The 14617-nt window shown below is 39.2% G+C and overlaps 1 protein-coding gene across 1 annotated transcript in view; it reads left to right on the top strand.

Moving 5' to 3' along the window:
- LOC126242655 (mitogen-activated protein kinase 1) overlaps nucleotides 1-14371 on the top strand; it is a 384067-nt gene extending 369696 nt beyond the window's left edge. Inside the window, exon 8 of the mRNA XM_049948105.1 lies at nucleotides 11474-14371. The gene's annotated coding sequence lies outside the window, so the exon portion shown is untranslated. The remainder of the gene's footprint in view (nucleotides 1-11473) is intronic.
- Nucleotides 14372-14617: the final 246 nt, after the last annotated feature.

Raw genomic sequence — 14617 nt, 5'->3', positions numbered from 1 at the left:
TAATTCTCGCACTTGTCAGCTCTTGCCGTCTTCGGAATTGTGTGGATGATGCTTTTCCGAAAGTCAGATGGTATGTCGCCAGACTCATATATTCTACACACCAACGTGAATAGTCATTTTGTTGCCACTTCCCCCAATGATTGTAGAAATTCTGATGGAATGTTATCTATCCCTTCTGCCTTATTTGACCGTAAGTCCTCCAAAGCTCTTTTAAATTCCGATTCTAATACTGGATCCCCTATCTCTTCTAAATCGACTCCTGTTTTTTCTTCTATCACATCAGACAAATCTTCACTCTCATAGAGGCTTTCAATGTATTCTTTCCACCTATCTGCTCTCTCCTCTGCATTTAACAGTGGAATTTCCGTTGCACTCTTAATGTTACCACCGTTGCTTTTAATGTCACCAAAGGTTGTTTTGACTTTCCTGTATGCTGAGTCTGTCCTTCCGACAGTCATATCTTTTTTTATGTCTTCACATTTTTCCTGCAGCCATTTCGTCTTAGCTTCCCTGCACTTCCTATTTATTTCATTCCTCAGTGACTTGTACTTCTGTATTCCTGATTTTTCCCGGAACATGTTTGTACTTCCTCCTTTCATCAATCAACTGAAGTATTTCTTCTGTTACCCATGGTTTCTTCGCAGCTACCTACTTTGTACCTATGTTTTCCTTCCCAACTTCTGTGATGGCTCTTTTTAGAGATGTCCATTCCTCTTCAACTGTACTGCCTACTGCGCTATTCCTTATTGCTGTATCTATAGCGTTAGAGAACTTCAAAAGTATCTCGTCATTCCTGAGTACTTTCGTATCCCACTTATTTGAGTATTGATTCTTCCTGACTAATGTCTTGAACTTCAGCCTACTCTTCATCACTACAATGTTGTGATCTGAGTCTATATCTGCTCCTGGGTATGCCTTACAGTCCAGTATCTGATTTCGGAATCTCTGTCTGACCATGATGTAATCTAATTGAAATCTTCCCGTATCTCCCGGCCTTTTCCAAGTATACCTCCTCCTCTTGTGATTCTTGAACAGGATATTCGCTATTACTAGCTGAAACTTGTTACAGAACTCAATTAGTCTTTCTCCTCTTTCATTCCTTGTCCCAAGCCCATATTCTCCTGTAACCTTTTCTTCTACTCCTTCCCCTACAACTGCATTCCAGTCGCCCATGACTATTAGATTTTCGTCCCCCTTTACATACTGCATTACCCTTTCAGTATCCTCATACACTTTCTCTATCTGTTCATCTTCAGCTTGCGACGTCGGCATGTATACCTGAACTATCGTTGTGGTGTCTGGCGGTGACACCACAAAGTCACTTCACGAAAGAACTCGACTTGTGTCGCTGAGTAACAAGCAGCGTACTGGTGTCAGAACAGGAAACATTTCACATTCTGACTGATGATATTTTCACTTGGTGGTAGAAAGTGTAACTATTATTTTTTAAGCATACTCCGTGAGTGCACCAATTAATGGCCATACCTATGATTTTGCAATGAATGTCCTGTGATGTATACAGCCAGAAGGGCAGCACTTGGATCATCATCAATTTTATTACAACCACCCAGTGATATTGTTACAGCATGTTTCTGAGCAATGAAGACTTTCTTTCCTAAGTTGAGTTACCCCAGAACATTATTGCTTATGACATTATTGAATGAAAATATGCAAAATACATCAAATTACTGATTTGTCTCTCCCCAAAATATGCAAGCATTCAAAGTGCAAATGAGGCAGAACTAAGTTGTTTTAGGAGTTCCAAAATGTGCCTTCCCCCCCCCCCCCCCTCCCCCCCCCCCCCAATTTAACCCTTTCCACTCCAGCGGCAAGTTGCACTCAACATTGTGAATTTTGTTTTCCAGTCCAATGTCTAGTGCCATTGGTGATGATTTTTCATAGCTCTCAGATATGCTCCAATCTCAAATTTGACTGTATAATGCATCAGTGCTGCATAATACTGCTGTCCAGGGAAATGTGTTAACTATGTGTTGAACTGTAGCAGTTTTGTATAGAGAGGGGTTGTAATTATTACGTTCAAATTAGTAGACGCAAAATGGTTAGGTTTCCACACACAGTCATTTTGGAGGAAGAGATTGTATAGCTTTTAGAGGAATGTCTAAGTGAATATGAGAGTGACAATGATATTGGAAGGGAAGGGAGTGAGACAGGGTTGTAACCTCTCCCCGATGTTATTCAATCTGTATATTGAGCAAGCAGTAAAGGAAACAAAAGAAAAATTCGGAGTAGGTATTAAAGTCCATGGAGAAGAAATAAAAACTTTGAGGTTCGCCAATGACATTGTAATTCTGTCAGAGACAGCAAAAGACTTGCAAGAGCAGTTAAACGGAATGGACAGTGTCTTGAAAGGAGGATATAAGATGAACATCAACAAAAGCAAAACGAGGATAATGGAATGTAATCAAATTAAATCGGGTGATGCTGAGGGAATTAGATTAGGAAATGAGACACTTAAAGTAGTAAAGGAGTTTTGCTATTTGGGGAGCAAAATAACTGATGATGGTCGAAGTAGAGAGGATATAAAATGTAGACCGGCAATGGCAAGGAAAGCGTTTCTGAAGAAGAGAAATTTGTTAACATCGAGTATAGATTTAAGAGTCAGGAAGTCGTTTCTGAAAGTATTTGTATGGAGTGTAGCCATGTATGGAAGTGAAACATAGACGATAACCAGTGTGGACAAGAAGAGAATAGAAGCTTTCGAAATGTGGTGCTACAGAAGAAGATTGAAGATTAGGTGGGTAGATCACGTAACTAATGAGGAGGTACTGAATAGGATTGGGGAGAAGAGAAGTTTGTGGCACAACTTGACTAGAAGAAGGGATCGGCTGGTAGGACATGTCCTGAGGCATCAAGGGACCACAAATTTAGCATTGGAGGGCAGCGTGGAGGGTAAAAATCGTAGAGGGAGACCAAGAGATGAATACACAAAGCACATTCGAAAGGATGTAGGTTGCAGTAGGTACTGGCAGATGAAGAAGCTTGCACAGGATAGAGTAGCATGGAGAGCTGCATCAAACCAGTCTCAGGACTGAAGACCACAACAACAACACAATGATATTGGTGATGAATGTGGTACATTTGTAAACAATTAGAGTCATATGATGATGGAAACAGTCCGCCCTGAAGTGAGTCAAACATCACACATTAAATTTTGTGTTTTTCTCTCTGTTTAAGAGAGTTAATGTCATGTTTTTGTAAGTGTAAATTCATTCAGTCTATAGCAGTGAAGTTGCTCATTCGTTTTGCTTTGAAAGCAACTGTCCATTCGTTTAGTAAGCAAGTCAGTCAGGCTCCAATTTTCAGCTGTGATAAGTGTGTGGCTGCAGAGGGGCACATTAAGTGTTTATCCTTTCCTGTGTTTTCCATGCTGTATATTTATTAAATTTCGCGCGTGTGTGTGTGTGTTCAAGTGGTTTAATTTCGCATTTTTGTAAGTGTAAATTCACTCAGTCTTTAGCACAGTAGTTGCTCACTGAACAGCCAGCTAGGTAGCTCTTTAACACGTCAGCATCCATTGGTGACACATCAGGAGGATAGCAAGTAGCATATCTAGTATTGTCTGCTTTTATAGTTCACTTCATCATTTTGTCTACTTAGGATGGATAGGATGTGTGCATGCTGTGTCCAGACGCAGGAGCAGCTGGCTGCAGTTTGCGAACAGCTGAACGTATTCTCGGCTACATCAGTCGTCGTCAGGCTGCTGCCCTGGGGTATAGCAGAGGTGAAGAAATTTGCACATCACATGGGACACCTCAGGTGTCACTTATTTTACCCATGGGCTCTGCTTCCGAGGCACCCCCAAGTGCACACCATGCAATGGATCTGCCCTCACAGCAGGGTGAGTGGCAGGTGGTAATGCGTTCGCATCGTGCGAGGCTGACGGCCAATACGGAGACTGGCCGCCTGGCCTCGCCTCTTAACCCTGTGAGTGCACAGGTGGCCACTTCTTCAGCAGGGTCCGAGCAGGCACATGGGGGGTCGGGGGTTTACTGGTTATTGAGAGCTTCAATATTAAGCATGGTATGGAGGCCGTTAGGCAGTTAGTGTTCAGTGCTGGAAAGAAAGCCAGTGTGCACTCAGTGTGTCTGCCAGAGGGTATCATCCGAGATGTGGAGGAAGCCTTGCCTGTGACTTTCAAGTGTGCAGTTTGCAGTTGTCTGCAAGTTGTGGCTGACGTCGGCACCGACGATGCCTTATAGCATGGGTTCGGGGGTGATCCTCGGTGGATGTGGTGAAGGCTGCTGGTCTCGCACACAACGTGCAAGGAGAGCTGGCAATTTGTCGCATCATTCCCACAGTGGATCGGAGTCCTTTGGGTTGGAGCTGAGTCAGGGTGTATACAACCCAGGAGAAAACTGGGAAAAACCCGGGAATTTTTTAGAATTCCGGGAATTTTTCATTGTTTTAGTTTTCAGTTAAATTTTTGTGATTGTGACTGTTAAGAACTGATACTCTAACAAAGGATATTACTATATCCCGCTACTGCAGAATAATACTGCAGCAATAAAAGATGAACAAGAGAAAAAAAACGAAAATAAAACTTAAATGGCAAAGGAAATGCGCCATATACAATAACAAAACACAGTACTCCTACAAGCGTCTGCCAGCAAAAAAAGGTGTCAAAGGCTTTAGGAAGACTATGCAATGCTTTATAACAAAAAATTGCTTACGATGAACGTGTTGTCGCAACCGTTTACATTAAGAGTGGTTATAGCAGTTAGGAACAGGCTCATGCGCATGCACTTGTGGCTACAGAAATGTGGCTGTTGGCTGTGTAAGCAGTAGCAGTAAGCACCTAGATGCTATCAAGAAAAATTTTACTGGCATGTCCAAGCTGCCAGCCTCACGCTTGCGCAGGATTGGAGGGGCACAAATGGCGATAATTTTGGGGGGTGGGGGCTATCAAGTATTGTCCCGGTTCAGAAATATCATAGATCCAGGGCTGATGAGCAGAGCAGTCTGAGCTATAGCGGGGAAGTGGGTAGTCTCCATGTGACCCGTGATCTTGCTGCTTCCTTTTCGTTTAATGATCTCGCATCAAATTAAAAGAAAACGGATTTCTGTGGCCGGAAGCTATCAAGTGAATTAAAATATGTTTACATAATTACAGAAGGCAAAATTTGTTATAATTTTCAGATTTTATTTTATTTCCACTTTTCTGACAGTCAAGCATTAATCGCCTTGCAAATCAAGAAAGTTGTTTTTGTCGGTAGCTAAAGAAATTTGGCTTTTATTAATCTTTTCCGCTGAGGCAGTCAGTATATTTGAAACGGAGTGTTTGGTTCCAGACTATTGGCTAGGTTCAACTGTTCGCTGCATTTCAAGTGCACGTTTTCATCTTCTAACACATGTGGCATTATGCCATAATAAAAAACCAAACCTGAGATACTACAGTACTGGTTATCCAAGAGAATTTACATCCCGAAAATTACACTGAAAAGCTTGTAATTTCAGGTTGAGGATTTCTTCATTGGTATTCTGGACATATGAACGAGCACTGTAAGTATGCACTTTAAATGTGCTTATTCCGATGCTTTTGGGGTATCCTATGATGTCTTGTTTCTTTTATGCCATAATGTAAGATCTTTTAATGTTTTACAATTACAAACGTACAGGTGTCCTCCGTCATCGTAGCTGTGCAAGTGCGATGGTGCCTGTCATCTGGCACTCTGTGGCAACTGCTGAAACGAACCTATTTCTAACAGATCACGGGAAAATATTGCGAATGCTGATTTGAAAAGTAATACTTTCAACGGAAATTTCCTTTTAAACAAGTTGAACTATTCGCGAGAATGTACGATGAATTTCTTAAATCACAGAGTTGGACACTCATTTAAAAATCAGCTCTTTGATGACGAGCCATTTAGAAGAGTTTCGAGCCCAGCAGATCAGACATTTATCTCGGTATTAAAAATTTTACTGGCACATTTGTGTGATATATCTTAAAGTGTAACACGCGCAAAAAGATCAACATTATATTTGGAAGCTTAGCTTCTCTTGCAGTTTATTAACCTTAGAGACCAACATTATACTAGAAAGCTTTGCTTTTCTTGTTTGTGTGTCCACACTACTTAACAGTGATGTTGCTAATTGGCTGACTACATCATGTGTCCTATGCTCTGAAAATCATGTTTCCTATGCTCTGAATATCCGCTGTCATTGGCTGGCGAGAGTGCGTGACATGAGCTATGACTGGCTTAAAAAAGCGCATCGCAATCGCGATTTCAATGCTTGTGAAAGTAACATGCGGTTTTTGATGGAATTAGAATTTATACTTTTGTAATACGAAAATATGCAGGGTACATGTTGCTTCACAACAAAGATATTTCCAAAACGCCCCCCCCCCCCCATTTTATTTTCTAAAGTGCTGGGAAATTCTACACCCGTGTATAAAACCATAACCATTCAAAAGATCGATAAGTTTTACAGTTCTGAGGGAAAATATACTGTCACTTAACATGGAAAAAGTATATTTCCACCCGGGAGAAAGTGTACTTTTAGTCGGGAAATCCGGGAATTTGTTTTCCTTGTCCGCGTTTATACCCGGTGAGTGGAGGGTCTCAACTAAAGGCTTCATTGACACTATGACGGACTTGGCTGCAGATTTCTATCCCGGATTTGTAGGACTTACCTTGATAGGTCAGGTGTCCACTACATAAAGGAAGCAGCTACTCAGGTAACAGAGTACTTGTTGAGTGTACACATAGGATTTTTAGGCTAGGTGGTAGTTTGAGGTGCTCCGATGAACACTCGCCAGTCGATTCACAACAAGGGAAGTCAAACGGCTTCAGAATAAAGACACTTTGACTGTCACAATTTTATCAGTAAACTGTCGAAGTATTTGTAATAAAGTTCTCGAATTTACTATCCTCCAGGAAAGTTCTTGCACTCAAATTATTCTTGGGACTGAGAGCTGGCTGAAACCCAAAGTCGAAATCTCTGAGATATTTAGCGAGTCGTGGAATGCATGTCGGAAAGACAGATTAGAGCCCATAGGAGGAGGGTTTTCATAGCACTTGACAAAAATATTGTCTCTGTTGAGATCGAAATTCAGTGTGACAGTGAAGTTGTCTGGTCGCATTTAACAGATGTAAGTGAATCTGAGTTAATTGTTGGATGTTTTTGCCAGCCGCTCGATTCTGCTGTGGCAGTTCTAGAGTCATTCAAGAAAAGTCTACAGTCAATAGTATGTAAATAACCACATCATGCAATACTAGTTGGATGCGACTTTAACCTGCCAGGTATAGACTGCCATGTCTATGCATTCATTGGGAGGGGGGGGGGGGGTGCTACAGGCAGAAAGTCGCGTGAAATACTTTTGAACACAGTTTTCTGAAAATTGTCTTGAGCAGGTAGCTTGGCAGCCCACATGCAATGGAAATATCTTAGCCCATGTAGCTACAAATAGACTGGACCTTATCGAAAATTTCGGTATAGAAACGGGGATTGGTGATCATGATGTGTAGCCACTATGATTACAAAAGTTAATAAATCAGTCGAGAAGGCTAGGAGAGTGTTTCAGCTAGATAGAGCAGATAAGCGGTTATTAACACCTCACTTAGACAGTGTAATTAGCATCACTTAGTTTCAGTAAGATGGATGTAGCAGAATTATGGCCAAAGTTTAAGCAGATTATAAATTGTGGTCTGGAGATTTACCGTGCCTAGTAAGTGGATAAACGATGGAAAAGACCCACCATAGTTTAATAACAAAATTGGTAAGATGCTGAGGAAGCAGAGATTGTTGCACTCTAGGTTCAAAAGGAGACACACAAACGATGACGATGAAGGTTAGTAGAGATCTGTGCGCCTGTGAAAAGATCTGTGCGCGAAACCTACAGCAACTACCACATTTACACCTTAGATCTGGCAGAGAACCCAAGAAAATTCTGGTCTTATGTAAAATCGCTAAGTGGTTCTAAGGCCTCCATTCAGTCCCTTGTTGACTAGCCTGGTGTTTCAGTTGAAGATAACAAAACGAAGGCCGAAGTTTTAAATTTCACATTCAACAAATCATTCACACAGGAGAACCATACAGACATACCGTCATTTGACCATCGGACAGACTCCTGTATGGATGACATAGAAATTAATATACCTGGCATAGAGAAACGACTTCAAGATTTGAAAGCAAATAAATCGCCAGGTCCGGATGCAACCGCAGTTTGATTTTACAAAGAGTACTCTACGGCATTGGCCCCTTACCTAGCTTGCATGTGTCATGAATTTCTTGCCCACCACAAAGTCCCAAGCGACTGGAAAAAAGCGTAGGTGGCTCCAGTGTATAAGAAAGGTAAAAGAATGGACCCGCAAAATTACAAATCACTATCCCTAATTTCTGTCTGATGTAGAATCCTTGAACACTTCATCAGTTCAAATATAATAAACTTTTTTGAGGCTAAGAAGCTTATTTCCATGAATCAACATGGCTTTAGAAAGAATCGTTCATGAAAAACTCGGCTTGCCCTTTTCTCTACTGCTATGCTTAGAACTATGGGTGAAGGGCAACACGCAGATTCCATATTTCTAGATTTATGGAAAGCATTTGGCATGGTGCCCCATTGCTGGCTCTTAACAAATGTACGAGCATTTGAAATAAGTTCACATATATGTGAGTGGCTCAAACACTTCTTAAATAATAGAACCCAATATGTTGTCCTTGTGACAGGAGTTCATCAGAGACAAGGGTATTGTCAGGAGTGCCCCAGGAAGATGTAATAGGACCGCTGTTGTTCTCTGTATACATTAATGATTTGTCAGACAGGGTGGGCAGCAGTCTCCAATTGTTTGCTGATGATGCCATGGTGTATGGGAAGGTGTTGAAGTTGAGTGAGTGTAGGAAGGTACAAGACGACTTGGACAAAATTTCCAGTTGGTGTGGTGAATGGCAGCTAGCCCTAAATGTAGAAAAATGTAAGTTAATATGGATGAGTAGGAAGAACAAACGTGTAATGTTTGGATATACTATTACTAGTGCCATGCTTGACACATTCAAGTCATTTAAATATCTGGGCGTATCATTGCAGAGTGATATGAGGTGGAATAAGCACGTGAGACAGTGTTCGGTAAGGGAAATGGTAGACATCAGTTTATACTTTTGTGTACTGCTAGAGTGTTTGGGATCCGTACCAGGTCGGATTGAAGGGAGACATGTAAGCAATTCAGAGGCGGGCTGCTAGATTTGTTACCCGTAGGTTCAAACAAAATGTAGGTGGTAGGGAGATGCTTCAGGAACTCAAATGGGAAGCCCTGGAGGGACAGTGACATTCTTTTCGAGAAACACTGTTGAGAAAGTTAAGAGAACTGGCATTTGAAGCTGACTGCTAAACGATTCTACTGCCACCAACCTATATCGCGCGTAAGGACCACAAAATTAAAAAAAAAAAAAAAAAAAGAAAGAAATTGGGCCTCATACGGAGGCCTACTGACAGTCATTTTCCCCTTGCTCTATTTGCAAGTGGAACAGGAGGGAAATGGCAAGTAGTGGTACAGGGTACCCTCCATCACACACTGTATGGTGGCTTGTGGACTATCTACGTAGATATAGATACACGCAGTTCTTCTTTGTATCTTCTCTCTTTCCTCGATCATGAAGATCCCAGACTAAGAAGTAATACTCAAGTTATTTGAGGGTGTTGCACACTATTTCCTTCGCAAATGGACAACACTTTCTGTGGATTCTTCCAGTGAATTTCAGTCTGGCATCTGCTCTTCCTATGATTAACTTTCTGTGATAATTCCAGCTTAAACCACTATGTACATATATTCCCAGACATGTACTGTGACTGTTTCCAGTGATTGTTCAACAATTGCAGTGAAACAATAAATAATCTATCCACCTAGATGTACTGCCCATACCCGCATAGTGTTGATTCTGTGCTGCAGGTCATCCTGCATTCGCTACAGTGTTCTAGCAGGCTGACTTCTCTATTTACGATGACATCATGTGCAAATAGCCTTTTGTGGCTTCTGACGTTATCCACTAGTTTGTTTATGTATTTTGTGAACGGTAATGCTCCTACAACAATCTCTTTGAGTAAGTGTGAAGATACTTTTATGTGTGAATATGGTGTGTGGGAGATCAGTTTGTGAAGTAGGTTTTGGGGTAGTGTCTTACTGAATAGCATAGGTTTGTCTGTTACTACTGATCAGCCATCCATGGTTGGCTTGACTGCATTTTAGCGTGGAAGGGTTTGCAGCTATGAAAATGGAATTAGTTTCTGTAGGTGGTAGGTTTTTTGTGGATTGGTGACATGGAGCCATTAATGGGGTTGAGGTCAATGCTCAGAAAATTCTAATACTGAGCTGAAAACGGCAAGGTGAAATGAATTGGAGAAATGATGTTAAGGTGATGGAGGAATAAGAGTAATGCCTTGCTCTTGGGTCCATATCATGAATGTAGCATGAGTGAACCACGCAAGGGCCTTAGGATCTTGGAAGAATGGAAACAATTTCTCAAGGTGAAATTTGCATTTTAATGTGTCATGTGGGTGGCAGTGACTGTCCCCGCAGATTTCTTTTCATATCTTTATTTTGAGTGAATAGTATTTATTAGTAAAGATATAGTTGGCGACAGGCGGGAGTGAATTTAAAGTCAGTAGGACATTGAGAGTTGGGAGTGTTGGTAGTAGAGAAGTGAGTCAGCAGCTTTGTGTTATGGATGAAGTAGCAAAGACCTGTAGGATTCAGATGAAACAGTTGGAGAGAATAAATAATCAAGAAATAGTCACTATAGACAAGGCTTTAATTTGTCGTTATTTCTATTTTTAACAAAGAAAAGTTTTACTGGGCTTTCAAGGAACCAGTGTAGTGTAAGTCCATATATGTTTAATATGTAATCTTGCTGGCTGCTGTAAAGAGTGTTGACTATTGAATACTTAAAGCAATATTTTTCATAGATGCCATTCTGAGTGTTATTCATATAGAGAACGAACACTCAGTGTGCGGACATTTGTATATCATAGGAAATGAAAATCAATATAATAGAGGGAAACATTCCACGTGGGAAATGAAAAATTTGTTCTGAATGAAGTACATGTCCAAGGCCTAAAATACTCCCCATGGCCTGTTGGAATCGTAATCGTACGTGTGTGTATTTTAAAAAAGTCTCCTCTGCCTCTTCCCCCAGTAACAAGTAGTTTTCCTTACTCTGGAAGAGTATCTTAGTATGCAGTGCCATTTGTATATTAAAAGGTGTTGATACATTATCCAACAACTGATTAGCACTTTATTGTATTTGAAGAGCTGTGGGTGGGGACGTCACATGAAATTTCTCAAAAGCAGTGTGAGTGCACTCATCTTCATCCACAGAGACAAACCAGTAGGAATTGTTTGCCTCAGTGTCATTGTTTTAGTAATGATGTGTTCAGATGTTAGGCTAAGACTATAAGGCATGTAAACTGTTGTACTTTTCATTTGACATATTTATATTAGCACTTCTATTTTCTTTGCAGCTTTGCACAAGCGAAGTGTTTGCTCCACTACATGACCATCACATGTTTCCGGCCGCCTGTGTTCATTATTCTTATACCATGCTTTGGTATGGGGAAACACAGGAGATAAATGGAGGAGACATATCCTTTTTGCCAGATGTTAAATGGTTCTGCTGGTAATAAATATTCATGTTATTATTGTACAGGACTCAGTAGTATATTTTGGTCATTTGTGTCCTTCTATCTGTGATTTATGTAATTTGATCCTGCCCTTCATCTTTAAACTTATTACATAAATGTATTTTACATTTAGAGTTATGAAAGTAAGTCATCATCATCACAGATTCATCAAGTCAATTTAAAAAGTGTTAAAATATTTCAAACAGCTCATTACAAGTACATAAATTGCATCTTGATAATTTGTATTCTTCAAACAGTTAACTATACATAATTATTGCTTGTTTCATTCTAGTTTAATGCACAACTAATATTGGACAAATTTAACTTTTAATCAGTGTCACTAAAAAGTGATGGTGACACTGTATTTTTATGAGATGCAGTTTGTATTTGGAGTTTACAGCTTCCATAACTTCCTGTATTTGAAGTTGTACCCTGATTGGCTAAAAATCTTTATTTTTATTACCAGTTGAAAAGAAACTTGTGCTCTTTCTATGTGTTGTTTAATTGTGAGAATCAGTGATTGGAGGTTAAGCAATGTGTATTTATTATACATAAAGTGGAAAAGTATCCTAAATCACTATTTCAGTATTTTAAATGTAAAGACTACTGAATATGATTTTTCTTTGTCATTGGTCATATTTTCCTCTACATCATAATCATCATCCATCATCTACATGTATCACACACACACACACACACACACACACACACACACGTACGTTCGCTCTCGCACACTATTTACTTCTATATATCTCTGTATCTATTAGTGTTTTTGTCTTATCTTATTCATCTAAATGTCTATTCAGAATAATTTTATGTATGCAACTTGTTGCAAAAGACAGAACTGAAGCCTTCGGCTGTATTGGAGAGTAATGCAAACATACATGGATGTATGGCGTGTGATGAGAAGACTAACTGGGAAGCTGGTGCAGCACAGTGAAACACATACTCGCAGTTTCAGTTCTATAGTGGATGAACTGGGTAACTCTACAGTGCTGAGACGAAGTCAGTGTTCTGGCAGCCCAGCTGCAGTATGTGTGTGCATTACACATATGTATTTCAAGAATTATGTGTGCGACAGAGTGATATACAACCAAAAATTGTGAAATTATGTGGCCTAAATACTTTTGGAATTTTCTTCAGATAGTTATTTTAGTGTTGAAAGACAGTTTAGCTATGTTAGGTTAGCAGACCGTGATAGTTCTTTGAATTTTAGATAGCAATTTAACTAAATTGCAGAATAAGTTTTTGATTCATTACAATATGTCTCAAGGCGACAGTGAGAAGGATGCCATATTATTTTTACAGCTTACCTTGTCATTTAAGAAAACATTGTTGTTCCATTTTATCTACTGTAAACCTACGAGTGTTTTGGCATTTAGTGTATGTGGAGATAGGTGATATTTATGAAGCTTTTTGCGCAAAAATACCATGCTAGTTAGTTAAACTAGTAGGTACAAATTTGTTGTATGTAGTGTTCTGTTATATTTTTCCCACTGTTAATACTGTATTTATGTCAGTAGATTATCACACAGACTGTTTGTGAAATATTGAGTAAGGAACGTTATAAAAAACCATAGTCACAGTTGATGCCCTGGTCTGTGAAGTATTTGCTGCTTAAATAAATTTGTGTTTTGGTTTTGCAGTGAATATGAAAATTTTGTTATGTCTTGAATAAAAACTTTCATGTGCACTACAATCAGTCCTATTTTGAACAATTACTTTCGTGTATTCATCGTAGGAACACAAAGTTCACTAAATGTTCATGTAGATACAAACTCCTATGATGTGTTTGTACTTCTGCTTTTTTTCCAGCTAGAAGCAGTGAATCTTCATGTAAGATTTCAACTAGTGGTGGGTTATGAGTTACTCCTTTTGTTCTCTCTTGGAACTTAATTATGTGTTGATGGAGTGGCCTTAAAATCTCTTTGTAATTGGTGGAGTGGCCTTAAGACTTATTCATTGGGTCATAATTAAAATAATCACTTTTATTTCTGGGCTTTTGAACTGGTAAAGAGAGAGTTTCATCTCCACCTAGAGCTGTCATTGAACAACATTGTTTTGTACTTTGAAATTTAATTAATTATTATTGTATTCAAATGTATAATTTTTGATGAATAATATATACACTGACTGAATAAAAATAAAATGCTGTGTAATCATAATGCCTTTTAAACTCTGCTAACTTCGTTTATGTAGTAAAAATATAGAAAGGCCAAAATTAAGTCGGTCATCATAAAATGAGCCTTATGGATTACTTAGTTTGCAGCGAGGATAATTATTCTGTGGATGGATGTTTCTGTTAGAAGTCTCCCATTGCTTTTACAAGAAGGTACAGTGTTTTGTAATAACAAGTCTTACTCACATAAATATGAATGGAATGCATCAAACATCAGTCACTTTTACCTCCATGTCTGGTGCTGTGATATGTGTGATGTGACATGTATGTACTGGTTAAGAAATCATTCAGATAAAACTATTTTGTACCATTTGTACATTGGTATGTATTCATACTTTACTTTAGTGTGTATAATATATCTTATTGGTGAGCATGGTGTTTTTGCGTATGTTGTCACGATTGTTGTTGTATTAAATTATTCGGAACTGTCTGTTTCTGCAGTGCAGTGGTTTTACTGGTTATCATTCATTTTAGTGAAAAATTTACCATTTCCTCAGTAAATACAGTATTACCATTATCATGATGATTATTATTACTATTATTATACTCATCAAATTGTTGTGCTAAAAATAAAAGCTTTGTTAGCAATGTTAACTGATTCATTTAAACATGTGGCAATCCTGAAGTAATATGTTCTCAGATTTTCAGAGCTACAACAATTTTAATTCTGGGCCAATACTTCATGTTCTGCTATAATCGTCAAAAACCCGAGTTTCTTGCTATGGATGTGATTCAAGGTGAATGTCAATTTAGAGTTATGTGAAAGCCCATAGCAAGTTGATATGTACAAGTGGCAGCACAAAAAG

The sequence above is a fragment of the Schistocerca nitens genome, chromosome 1, assembly GCF_023898315.1.
Source record: "Schistocerca nitens isolate TAMUIC-IGC-003100 chromosome 1, iqSchNite1.1, whole genome shotgun sequence".
Taxonomy (NCBI): domain Eukaryota; kingdom Metazoa; phylum Arthropoda; class Insecta; order Orthoptera; family Acrididae; genus Schistocerca; species Schistocerca nitens.
The sequence above is the reverse complement of the archived record's forward strand: the minus strand, read 5'-3'. Positions and strand labels throughout refer to the sequence as shown.